Here is a 12,592-nt window from a genome sequence, read left to right on the forward strand (position 1 = left end):
CTTTCGGCGAGTAGCACATTACTTTGGAACCCATAAAGGATTAGTGGTGAATGACACATATCTCATCATAACATAGATGCGGAGAAAGAACGCTATCTTACCTTTGGCGGTGATGGCAGACACAGAACTAAAAATGCAAGGCAGTCATCAGATTTAAGTGAGTGCGAGCTACTTTTCGGCATGAAGAGGAGAAAGGAATAGTTGCTGAGGGAGTATGTTCTGAAGCCTGGATGTAATATATAGCCAAATTCATTTCGAAGTCAGTGATCGGGAGAGGTTGGAGGTGAGAAGGCAAAAGGCACTTTTCCCCAACGTGGGTCATCAAAGACCACAGATTCTTTCACTTTTGTGGTGAGAATCACAGGTTGGGTCACCACCACAGTGATCATTTCAGAAAAGTTCTAAGATGGGGGTTGAAAAACAATGGCTTGGGCACGAGAATGGAGGCAATCTTCTCAGGAAAGCTGGTGTATTTCAACATTGTAGGCAATGTAGCACTTAGGTACTGCCATTCATTAATTAAGTCAGCAAAGGAGCACTTAGGACCAGTGTGCTAATAGCCTAACATTAGATAAGGAAGGAATCCTCGAAGCACTGCGACGCACAGAGAATAATCAACTGCAATTTAATACTGACAACCCCAAAAGGACCAGGAAAAGCATTTCCTCCATTGATATTAGAATTTGCCATAGAAGGAAATAAACAGTACAGGAGGTATCCTGTGGCAAGGCTCAACTTTTGATGACCCTACACCCGTGGCCGAGGGAAAAATAGAGCGGTCAAGCACACTCATGAGATATTCTGACAAAAAACTCCCAACTAATCACAATTTAAATGTGTATGCCGACCTCCCACGCCTCCTCCTCCATCACGGTCGTAGATGCTGCACCCTACTGTAAAATAAGAGTATACCTTTCTGGTTACCCATGCACAGCATCAAACATGTCCCACATAGGATGGGATCACAACAAAGTCAACACTGCCAACCACAAACTCCCCCCTGGTGTAGCCTGCTGCCCATTTGATTGTGCACTTTTTGGTGCCACACAATGGAGCATAGTGCAATATTTAAATGCTACATTGCAGTACAAGTCAGCAGAAAAACTCTGACTAACTCATTGACGAAACAACGCCCCAGATTCTTTTTAGGAACCACCAGTGGGAGACTCCTTCCCTTCGGCAGGGCTTGATATGTACGCACTTCCAATGTCTGACGCATATGCACTAAGAGGCGTGTAATCGCTACCTTTCAGTTTCAATCCACATTGTCTGCCGTTATTACACCCACAATAGAGCAACATATGGCGCTGCACGAGACGCAACCTATCTCTCCACAGACTAATGCTCAGCCACATCACACAGATGACACTGCATTCAGTGAAAGTCGCATACATTCTACATTTACTACGTAAAAGCTGCTTTCTGCATGCGCAACCCACAACTGACATTTTCTACATTTCACGTCTGACATTTTAAACTCGACACATAGCATTTAACATTTTACCCTGCAATTTCCACATTATACATTTCACATTTTCGTTTTCTCATTTTCTGAAGTTATTTGTCACTATGGTTTACACCTCCCATGGGGACCCTATCCACCTACCGGAGAAATTAAACATCTTACACGAAGTTAAAGGGAATACATTTATCTGCAGTATTATTTCACTGAACAATTTATTATTTATCATAGAAGTTCCCACTGGCAGATAACTTACGGGATGTGTTTTTTCCCAATTGTTTTCCTTTCGCAAAAGGGGTATTCAGCAAATGGCAGTAAAATGTAGTACAGAGTTTTTTTCTATTCAGATCCCACTAAATATAAGACATATATTAAAATATTTCCTATATTTACATGCAAAAAAAAGAAGCACTATGTTTACCTACATTAAAAAGGACATTAAACAGATCTGTTCATTTAGGGGAGTAGCCTGCAAGCAGGCCCAACATACAATGCTGATTCATGTATTTGCACAATCCATCTGCCACGTTTGTGGGGCTTCCCATCCACATGCAGACATCACTGGGGCCTTCTGGCCATGCCCCATTCTCTTCTTACTTCTGCAGAGTCAGCTTCTACTATGAGCTCGAGAGTGCAATACATCGCTACAGAAAGGGTTCATTGCTATCTGGTCAAGCTCATGTAAGGCAACAACAAGAAGACAGTGGAATCGGACTAGAATGCACTGGTTTCTCCCCCCCCAATTTTGTTTTTCGCACCATAAGACGTAAGATCTACCAAGTGCTACCCTTTTTAACTTAGAGTAACTAAAATCAAAGACACTTTACGATTTGTAGCCTTTTCTGCTTCATCATAGCTCCCACTGGACCCTTTATAGCGCCTTCATAGTAGCAGCAAAACAACTCCTACATAATCGTCTGAGCTACCAGCACTTAACTGGCTTCCTACAGCTGCCTGCTCCAATTTAAAAGCCCTATGCATCGCCCTAGGGCCACACAGGAGCACGGGCCCGTCTCTTCATCAAACCAAAGCTGCAAAGATTCTCACGGATCCAATTCTGCGGCTCTAGACTGTCACTTGCTTCGATCAGCCTCACTACAAGAAGAAAAGCATTGTTAGAACTCATTCTCCTTACGAGCAGCATCATTCTGAAAGTCCCATCCAGGGAAGACAACAATCACTTGGAATTCATGGACAAAGAATCTCCCCCTCTACTTCATTCCACCCCTGGAACAGGCGCAGCGACACAATCGCAGCAACAAAAGCGCAGCAACACAAGGCCCTTATTCGGAGGTCTGGTTAAGTCTCTGTTATATCCTGCTAATGTTAATACAATGCCATTCTACCACAAGTGGAATGTTAAGGTGATGATGCTGTCAGAATGTTGGGGATCTGTCAGAGAAGTCACAGTTGACTGGGCTGAGCTGCCTGCTGGCTGCTCCTGGTGGGGTCTTGTACTGGGCTCCCTCTGGACCTGAATTGATCCTCATCTGGTCCTGTTCTTATCTACTTGTGATCTTGTACCATCTTCTAATAAACCTACTTAAATCATCACAACAGAGTGGACCTTATTACTACAATTTTTTGGCGACGAATTGAATTGAAAGGACCTACTTTTGTCACCTCAAGCAACTTCAATCTCAAGCAACTTCAATTTCAAGCAACTTCAATTTCAAGCAACTTAAAAAATACATCATCCTCCAGCAACTCAATTCAAGTTATCTCAACTGGCATCCTGACCCCACCAGTGACCTCCAATCGGTCGCCCACTAGCAGTCTGCCAGTTGTTCCTGTGAGGAAAAGCGCCTGGGGAGATCTACTTCTGCAGCTGCCCATTCAGTCTTGGGCGTCTACTCTCCAGAGTTATTGCTTCACGTCTTTTGCTGTGCCTTCATGCGAGGGTAAGCCTACTAATGTCTGTGGAAATGCTTTGCCTTCAGTGAGGGTAAGCCTAACACTTCTTTAGCTTGCCAAAGTCTGTATCTACTGTCCTGCTTTACTGACAGTTCCTGTTCTTCTGAGAGGGTAAGCCTGCCAATGTATGCGTCTTGCCTGCTGTTCCTACAGTTCGTGAAAAGTACTATTTTTCTTACGCATGCAGCACCTCAAAAATCCCAAAAATTAGTTTGTGTGTCTCCACAGCGTGTCAACATAAAGGAACTAGGATGCTGTTGTTGTCTCTACTGCATCTGTTTCTTATCCAGCACAAACCATCTTTTTCTATGTTCACAACGGTAATTATATACTGTGTTATTTTTAAGGCATGAAGTGAGGTGTTGCTATTTTGCCTCTACGATCTTTTGTGTCACCAGCAGTTTTTAAAATGGCACCTTTTGGGACTGTTTTCATCTTCACGCTATCTGTGCCATAGATACTTAAAAATAACGGCCATTTCTCTACAAGCGCGAGACATACCTTTTGCATGAGGCCTCACCAGCGTTTTCTCCTCGTCGTTTCCTCCTGTGACGTGACGTGATGCTTGCTTCGAATCTACACTGCTGCCAGTATAATTCACTGCACGGTTATGCCAGGAGCCATCCGGCGCGGCGTCACTGTGCGTGCCGCCATTTTGTGGTTGGTGGCTAACATGGTTTACAGTGCAATATGCCTATGGATCCAACGCGAGTTTTGCCAACCACGTTTTTTTTTTATATATATGAACTTTATTGTACATTTCACTAGAGATAAATGCTGGCTCACAGACAACCATCTCGTACTTCGTGTCAACATTGAAAGATGTCGAGTACATCCTCCGATTTATCAGTCCTCTTTTTCATGTCACCGGACATTTGACACCTGCTTATGTTTTGTAGTCCGGAGTCATCCCATCGAGGTCAGAGAACAGGTTTCTATGTTTGATTCTTCTGTTTGATTCTTCTCTGTTTCTTAATTTCTCTCTGTTGCTTTTCTCTATGGTTGTTCTCACACTGCTTTTCTCATGATCGTTGTTCTCCTTGTTTTTGTATTATCACTTTGCTTTCACTTTCTCAGGTTTTTCTTTTCAGTTTCTAGTTTTTTTGTTTTCCGTAGGAGAAAGGGGGATATGTTATATCCTGCTAATGTTAATACAATGCCATTCTACCACAAGTGGAATGTTAAGGTGATGATGCTGTCAGAATGTTGGGGATCTGTCAGAGAAGTCACAGTTGACTGGGCTGAGCTGCCTGCTGGCTGCTCCTGGTGGGGTCTTGTACTGGGCTCCCTCTGGACCTGAATTGATCCTCATCTGGTCCTGTTCTTATCTACTTGTGATCTTGTACCATCTTCTAATAAACCTACTTAAATCATCACAACAGAGTGGACCTGATTACTACAGTCTCCCTGTTAGGTGTGATCATAGAGGGCTAATGGTAAATCTGTGGGGGGTGGAGCTTACAGTGATTCCTTGTGAAACACTGAGAGAAATGAGGAATTACACATGGAATTGGTAATCCTAACTCCAATTTCTCCAGCAATTCCTCGGTTTGCACTGCAGTTTTATGTAGATACTTCAGCTGCTTTCAGCAACTGAAATCTCTGGGTGAAAGCCAACAGATTTGAGGCTAATTCCAATGGGCTCCGTAAATAACCTGCAGTGGCTCCATCAGCATTAAGTGGGCCCTTAACCCCTTCAGTGCCACGCCCTTTCCCCGCCCTGTGCCGGGCGTTGCATTAGCGGGCGGGGTTCATGACGAGATAGTCTCGTCATGGGCACAGCGCAACCGTGCTCCATGACGAGACCATCTCGTCATGGGCACTGAAGCGGTTAAAATGAGGTCTGAGAAGACCTATCAGCTACTCATTACATTTGACACCAACACACTTTCCACATAGACCACATTCAGAGGTATTTGGAAAAAATATTGAGTTGTAAATATCGGGAGATAGACATATTGAAAAAAATATTGTGATGCAAATATATCGTGATGCAGAAATATCGGGAAAAATTCTGGTTTTTCAGGTTAAGAATATCGTTGCTCTAAATATCGTTTTCAATAATATAGTTGTAAAGAACATCGTTTTTTAATAAATTTAATGTATTTAGTATATATATTCTTTTTTGTGTTAGTACTGTTTGCGTAGTTAGTATTCATTTAGAAAAATAGTTTGTAATTTTAAATGATTTAGAATTTTCTATTTTATTGCTAATAGTAATTTATTGTGTTGTAGCCGGTTGTTGGGTTTGTAGAGGGATAGGATGGGAAGTTAATTAAGAAATAATTAGTTATTAAATAATTAATCATTTTTAAGAAGTATATGATTGATATTCATTATGTATATCATGTAATATTGTTTTATTATACTTACATTTTAGTTTGGTGTTGCTATATGTTGGAATGTTAATTAGGTAATACTTATTAATTAATGTATAATTGATGATTAAATATATTGATTATTATTTATGTAAATTGTGTAATAATCACATATTGTAGTTACATTTTAGGTGTGGACTGCAGGTTTTGTAGGGGTATGGGGTGGTAAGTTAATCAAGGGATAGTGAAATAACAATTAATAATGTTTTTGTAATTATTGAATTGATTAATAATTACATATATTATCTAATATTGATTTATTGTAATTATATTTTAGTTGCTGGTTGCTAAGTTTGTAGGAATATACCATGGGAAGTTAATTAAATACTGTTTGAACAGTAATAATTCTGAATGTATAATTAAGTATTTAATTGATTAATACTTATGTAAATTGTGTAATAATCATATATTTTAGTTATATTTAAGGTGTGGGCTGCTGGGTTTATAGGGTTGTAGGGTGGGAAGTGAATTAAGTAATAATTAACAATCAACTATAGATTGCTCATTTATTATGTAATTGTTTATCAATTAAATACATTGTGTTATACTTATTTATTTTCATTATATTTTAGGTGTGGATTGCTAGGTTTGTAAGGGTACAGGATGGAAATAATTAAGTGATAAAGAAGCATTATTTTTTAATTGGAAATCAATTATTACATTGTTTATAAACTTTGTAAATTGGATAATTGTTGCCTCCAGCCAGGCGGAACCTACTGCTCCTTTAAAGGGCAGGTGATTACGCTTACTGTACAACCCATGCTCAACCTTAGGTAGCTTGGCACTGAGCAGTCAGGCTTATATCATTGGCAATGTGTAAAGCAAAGGCACAGCAGCCACAAACAAAAAATACACCTAGCTTCACAAAAGAGACTTCACAGAGGTTGTATAAAAAATGTTCCTATTCAACACACTCATTCGATCCTTATAACATAAAGATCATATACTTTTGGCCATAAAACACTTTTGGAAATATTACTAGCAGTACTGTGACAATTCATAACCTAACCTCCCTAATCGAGAGATAGAGCACCCATATGCGGTGTACGAAATCAACAATTTGTACATACACGTAAGTAGAATTGTTTTTAGCAGCACCGCAGGTCAAAACCTCGCAGGAAAACCCAATGCCAATGTATTGTGCTTTAGGCATAAAATCAACACACGAAGCGGCACCGCCAGCCAGTGTTGTGAATCACAGGTGGTCTGCAGATGATCACTCCCACTCACACACACCCACTTTGCACCGCTACACGGTGAAACAGGTATTAGCCAGTCTTTATGGAACACTCTTGCACACATACGCAATCAGGACCCTAATGCGGTGCCACTGGTACACAGCAGGTCAATGTTTAATTCTCTGCAGACTCCATGGCTCAAGCTTCCCTCAACCCTCTAGTTCACCCCAAATGTTCTATACCCACAGATGGAAGATAACCAACCTCGCCTTTCGGACACTGGGCTGCAAGCGGCCAGAGGTATACTTAGGGCCTGATTATGAGTTTGGTGGTCCGAGGACTGCCAAGCTCACCGTGGCGCAAAGGTGGCAGTCCGACCACTGCTGCAAAGGCAGTCCAACCGCTGGATTACAACTTGGGCAGTCAAACCACTATGGCTCTGCCGCAACTGCCAGGGATCCGATATCCCTGGCAGTGGCGTAGTGATCTGAGGATGGCAATATGCTTGGTGGTGCTCTGCTGCACTGTCAAGAATATTACAACTTTCCTCACCCCCAGCGGTCTCATGGAGGTTCTTTCTTCATGAACTGCTGGAGGTGAGAAAAGAAAGGGGGCCCTACAGGGCCCCCTCTTGGCCCTGTGTATGGGGGTGCAAGCAGGAAGGCACATATTGTGCCCCCTGTGTGCATACACCTCATTCCTTCATGGTATGGACTGCACAGTCCATGGTATATAGGAACGTGCACTGGTGATCCTGCTGCAGCGCAGTTTAAGGCTAACATATGAGCCTTTAATCTACACCACTGCAGGACCGCCATGCCGCCCACTCCTCATTCCATGATAATACTTATAATCTGGCAAGGCAGGCACCCCTGTTTGGCGATGTGGGAGCGGGGTAGTGGTATGGCAGCCCACTTCCACACCACCAAACTCATAATCGGGCCCTGAGTCTGGGTCCTTGGGAAACAGATGGGAATATATAGCACTTTTGATTAAAAGGTAGACGTAAACAAGAGGAGGTTAGCAGCAACTCTGGAAGTTCACTCACAGGTCTCTAAGCACAAAGGAGTCATGCATTATTTTGATCAACCTCTGAACTGTTTTGGAAACATTCCTTCACCCCAGTCAATCTCTTTTGCTACTACCTGGCACCAAGATGCCTTCGGGAGGGGCCAGGTGTAGCGAGGGCAGTTAGTCCACCTCGAAGAGGAACAACAAGGGAACAACCAATGAATGGGGAGTAACACTTGGGAACCTCTTGATAGGAAGATGCGCCCTGTTGTTACACAATGATCCAGGCCAGGCCCAGGCAATCTGGGCTCAGCAATTGATGCGCGTTGGTATGAGTCACACCAGGCAATTCCGTTCACAAACAGCAAAGAGGTGCAATTCCATACCTCCCTGGAACTGAGGCACAACATCTGTTGCACAATGATACAGGTTGCACCAGACCAGTCTGGTCATGCACACACACACACAAGTGCAAGTTCAGCAGAGTCAGATGAGGTAGAATGAGGCACTACTAGGAGTACACCCCCACCTCCAAAGGTCACACCCTGCGAAGCGGACCCTGCACTGCACTCAATGAGCATGCAGTCAGAGTGTCGCACAAGAAAGATGCAGCATGATTGACGAAACAGGCCACATGGGGTCCCTCAACTGGTGAATCCGCTCACCACCAACTAGACACCTATGAGTGTCAGGGTCCCCACTGTACGAGAACCACACGCCTTAGAAGAAGGCAAATTTTCTGGAGCTCTGCACAAGGCAATCAGTTATAAAGACAGAAGTCATAATTCCACTCTCACATCACACTACCAGTTGGGATTCAGTAGCTGAGGTGGGCACTTGAGATGGCACCAATCTGCAGATGTCACAAGTAGGTGGTGTAGGTCCATCTTTGGAAATCTTTATGTCCCTGAGATCTCTCGGAGAACAGGAGGCCCAGGGTCGGTCCCTTGGAGAGCACACTTCAGGTCATCACACTTTAGCAGATCCTCGGCCCAGGCCAGCCACCAAACAGTTATCCTCCATGTGCACAACAGAGTCCTCTGGCAATGTGCACCACTCAATCCGGGTTCTCCGGTCACACGTCCCCACAAGTGTATTTCACCATTTGCTGAAGGATGACACCCGTAGTTATATTGTCGTGTGTCTTTGAAGTTCAGGGTGGTTTAGGTGGTTTCCCTCTAAACCATAGATGACTCTACAAAATTGTAGGCCTGCATGCCACGGGCCATGGAATGGAGATCTTAATCTTTAGTAGGGACATGATCCGGCCCTTAGAGGCTAAGTGTAAAAACCTCTATCTTCAATCTATCCCATGGTGCCCTCAAATGACAGAGGTCTGCCATTCCTGTGGGATGCCCATGGTTTATGGCTGTCTTTTGAGAAATTCACAGATGTGCTCCACCCGACCCCTGGCATCCTCTGGAACCAGGATCCACAGTCCCTGAGACTCCTGGAGCATAAAAACATGCATATTCTTTAAGTCACATTTCTGGGCGAGTTATGACAAAATGTCCTTTACCTTTGGAGAGGGTTTGGCACTATGAATCCATTGATATGAAACACCTTGAGGCTGTTCCATTCCAATCTACTATGGTAGTCGTTAGTAACGTCAACCCCTTTCCCATTTTAACCTGTGGGAAGAGCAGGCCTTATAGGAAGTGAAAACACACATAGGTATTCCTCACTACCTGTGCGCTAGGGCGTACACCCACCTGTGATGCCAGGGGGGACACATAGTTCCCAGCATTAGGGGCGCAAGTGTGCCCGCCCGAGTCTGCAGAGCAGACTGGACACGAGTTTAATATGTGTGTCTGTGTGCATGCAAAAGCCTGCGTTGGCAGAAAGCACACACAATCACAGGCACCATAGGCAGGGTATGCACTTACAGCGGTCTATAATGGCAAGCTGCTCATGAGTTTCCTCGCGATAGATGCCAGTGCATACCCACCATTCTGCAAAGACAGATTGCCCCATTTTTCAGAACACTGAATCAGCACCGCTACCCAGCATGGATAGGAAGGGTCCGAGCACTTTCACACGGCAAGGACAGGCTGGGCACACAGCTCACCCAGGCCCTAGTGCCTTGAATAAAAATGTGTGGATGCAAGCTGGCACCAGCAGGCCTGACCCAGAGGTTAGAATACAGGGAATGCAGGTATACGGTCACCAGCCTACGATGGCAGGCCAGGCACGTATCTAAAATGACATAGATGTCAGGGCACATCCTCCAGCCTGCAATGGCAGGCAGAACACATATTCGAAAAACCATGAGGGCTGGTGGGCACACCCCGGTCTGCGTTGGCAGATCAGTCTGTGTTTCCGAACTTCGTGTCAGTGCCTGTTCCTAAACTGTGTAGGAAGGCGCATGGACTTCCACACTGCCTTGACAGTGAGGACCAGAGGACACACAAGAGAATCAACAACACCCCCGGAGTGTCCCATGGGATGAGCTGAACTCCAAGGCAGGGGTAAGCCCCCTTTGGGGGGTTTCTCTCTACCTGGAACTCCAAGGCAGGGGTAAGCCCCCTTTGGGGGGTTTCTCTCTACCTGGGCAGGGAATATCCTTATGGACCTGCCAGCCTTCAGTCTACCACCCCACTGGTGCCCATCAGGACTTCCCTGAGCTGTGCCCCCATGGTATGAGATAACCCACTCAGGGTGGGCTGGGGCATTAGGACTTCCAGCTAAGGCAGGGGAAGAATGGTGCCCCACAGGCTTGCAATGGAAGACTGAATACAGGGTTGACAGGCTATCCAGTGGGTGGCACAATCAGTGCTATGCTCCACTACTAGCCAGTGCCGACCCCGCACTGGGTATGTGGTGTACATGATCACGGGACGCATGAAGGTCACCCAATGTGTGCGAGGCGGGCACATGCACATTCCCCCTGCAGTACAGTAGGAAGGTGCCCAGTTTCCTAAGGCTAGGCGTCGAAAGCCAGCAAAGACTAGGAGCAAACAGCAAAAGGTTTTGGGGTAATTTCCCCTAAGAAGGCAATGTCCAACGCCAGGGCACATTCCTTAAAGGAGAAATGGGCACAACACCTGGGTAGGTTCTCGCAACTGTGACATAAGCTGTGGTGCAATAAGACAATTTACATGCACAGTTGGTAAAGTCACTGTTATGGCTATGGTTAAAGGAAACAATCATGAGAGCAGTGTAAAAACAAAACAAAACAAAATAAGAACACTTTACTTTAGTAGCATTCTTTTCTTGGAGGCGTGATTTTTATCCAATGAATGTTTTTGCTAGAGCCAAAACCATGTGCCTTGTTGCTACCATATAACATAGCACTTTTCCCATCAACAAGGACACGTGTCCCCTGCCAGGTGATCAATAACTGAAGAAGTCTTCAAAGGCGATCTTATGGGATCTGCCACCCAGTGTGTATGACAACGGAGGACGTCATGGACTTTCTTCTGTACCCTTTGTTTATTTTGTTTGTTATTTGCCCCACAGACCATTAAGTGCCCTCCCTGTGGCTGCAGGAGTGTCTCAACAGTGCCCTACCGAACTCCCATTTCTCTCTGTGTATGGAGCACTCGTGGTTCTACAGCTGTAGAAGTGCAGAGAAAGCAGCTGGACACTGCACATGCACTACTTAATTTGTAAAGAATTAAGTACCAGGGCCCGATCAGGAGCCTACTGCAGCTTGTACCACCTATAGCGCTACTAATGACAATATAGGCTTTTTTAACACTAAAATGAACTAATACCTGCCACCCAAGGTATCTTTATAGCTTTGGGTGGTACGTAGTAGTCATTTTTCATGTATATAGAATTATTAAAGAACTTTTGTGCTCATCACAAAATTAGACAAAGAACCCCACCATGAGGCTGGCTGTCATAAGTTCCGGTGTTGACAATTAAGTGCCGGTGCCGAGCACAAGAAACCACCGGCTCAAGTTAAGCACTGCTTTACAGTTATAGCTGGCACACTCCTCTTCAACCCGCGCAAAAACTACATATTTAGAACATGTTTCCTTCATAATGGGCTGACAGTCACTTACTCATTTTGGTTTTGAGAGAAGCTCAAGGCAAAGCTCCAATCTCCTTTGCTGTGCCCCACAGTGTGCCTGCTGACTTCCCACCATGTCAGTTGTCCCCCATTAAATGCAGCAAGGTAAGAAGACACTTTGAGTATGCCAGTGTCTTCAAAACATGTGCTGATCTGCCCTCCTGCTGTCTTTACCCCACTCTTTCCCAGCTTGTCACATGGTGGGGTGGAGCAGTGATGTACACTGACCCCACCCTGGGATGAGCTGGGAAAGGGTGGAGTGACAAATGGTCTCCAGTCCCTGATTGACATGAATCCCTGGCATGAAAGAGCTTCAGCCTAAAGTGCCCCGGGGCTAAATTTGCCATCGTATCATCAGGGGTGGAGATCAGTCATCAAGGCTATGTCTTTGCCAAGCTGATGACCTCAAAGGCCTCAGGGCTGTGAGCACTTCACACCGGCAAGTACCAGGGGCAGCTCCTCCATTAGGGCGGAGGAGAGTTGCCCCACTGCTTTCTCGCAGTGTGAGAAGCAGAAACATAAAATGGTATTTTAAATACCATTTTATGTTTCTGCTTCTCCCGCTGGGAGAAAGCAGAATGGTATGCCTGGTTGGGGGCAGACAGGTGGGCGGGTTGAGGAGGAGTGGCTT

The sequence above is a fragment of the Triturus cristatus genome, chromosome 4_1, assembly GCF_964204655.1.
Source record: "Triturus cristatus chromosome 4_1, aTriCri1.1, whole genome shotgun sequence".
Lineage (NCBI taxonomy): Eukaryota > Metazoa > Chordata > Amphibia > Caudata > Salamandridae > Triturus > Triturus cristatus.